Below are 1,538 nucleotides of genomic sequence, written 5' to 3'. Positions count from 1 at the left end.
TTAATCGTTTGAATTGACATAGGGATATGCGAGAGATTAGTTCGATTTAATGAGTATGTATATGCAATAACATGTTTGCTTATTAGAATCTGTTTAGTCGATTGAATTGACATAGGGATATGTCAAGAGATGAATGGATTTTTGTATGTGAGTATGTTTAGAAGTTAGCCAATTACTGAGTTGCCGTGAATTTATTCGTAACAATGTAAACATGAGTTTAATTATTCTAGGTTAAAGGAATATAATTAATCCAACACAAGTATGTTACCTTGATCAAATCTTATTTGAAATCGTGCATTAGAACTCCTTTGTTTTATTTTAATTATTTACATAGTTTTTAAATAGTTTTTGACCATATTTTAAAACCAAATTATTTTTACCTTACCAAAGTTTTTTACAATTAATTTCAAAAATAATTCTTTTTACAGTCTCTGTGGGTACGATAACTCGACATTACTTGTCACTTTATTACTTGTTGCGATTGTGTACACTTGCACATTTTTTCCGTCGTTCCAAGTTTTTGGTGCCGTTGCCGGGGACTGTTTTAAAAAGCCATTATTTCTGAATTTGTTATTTTTACATTTTGGTTTATTTTTCTATTTAATTTTCAACTTAATTAATTTTTCTCTGATAATTTCAGGTGTTTTTGAATATTGACCAGATTATTGACTTACTCCCTGTAGACCCGGAGATAGAACGAACATTTCGACAGTGAAGAAGACAAGCGAACCAGAGAAAGATCGAAGAAATGAATTTTGAAAATCCGATCCAAGGAAATGAAGCAAACCCTGCTCAAAATCCTATCCTTATTGTTGACGATAGGGATAGAGCCTTAAGACAATATGTTGTGCCAGTATTTAATGATCTTAATCTTGGCATTAGGAGGCCCGAAATCGAGGCACAACAATTCGAGCTGAAGCTAGTCATGTTTCAGATGCTTTAGACTATGGGCCAATTTAGTGGAATGCCTACTGAAGATCCTCATATTCACCTAAGACTATCTACGGAGGTGAGCGATTTTTTCAAATTAGCTGGAGTACCCGAAGATGCATTACGATTGAAGCTGTTCCCATATTAGCTAAGGGACAGAGTTCGAGCCTGGTTGAATTTATTGCCACCAAACTCAATTTCTAAATGGCATAAGTTAGCCGAAAGATTTCTCATGAAGTATTTCTCGCCTAGCAAGAATGCTAAGTTGAGGAACGAGATCACTGCCTTCCAACAAATGGATGATGAGTCCTTGTATGAGGCATGGGAATGATACAAAGAACTATTATAGAAATGCCCTCATCACGGAATCTCACATTGCATCCAACTTGAGACATTTTATAATGGTCTCAATGCTCACACGAGGATGGTAGTGGACGCTTCTGCTAATGGTGCTCTTCTTTCTACGTCTTACAATGAGGCTTACAAAATCATCGAGAGTATCGCCAGTAACAATTATCAATGGCCAACCAATTGAGGCTATCAGAAAGACGAGTCGCTGGAATACATGAAGTGGACGCTCTCACTTCACTCGCATCTCAGGTATCTTC

General features: G+C 36.0%; 1 non-coding gene across 1 annotated transcript; it reads right to left on the bottom strand.

Moving 5' to 3' along the window:
* Positions 1–1,192: 1,192 nt before the first annotated feature.
* LOC128294673 (small nucleolar RNA R71) lies at positions 1,193–1,299 on the bottom strand. Its single transcript, XR_008284981.1, has one exon. It is a non-coding gene; the product is annotated as a small nucleolar RNA R71 (small nucleolar RNA).
* Between the last annotated feature and the right edge of the window lie 239 nt (positions 1,300–1,538).

Source organism: Gossypium arboreum, chromosome 6, assembly GCF_025698485.1.
Source record: "Gossypium arboreum isolate Shixiya-1 chromosome 6, ASM2569848v2, whole genome shotgun sequence".
Classification (NCBI taxonomy): Eukaryota; Viridiplantae; Streptophyta; class Magnoliopsida; order Malvales; family Malvaceae; genus Gossypium; species Gossypium arboreum.
Note: the sequence above shows the minus strand (reverse complement) of the source record. Positions and strands in the feature narration are given on the sequence as shown.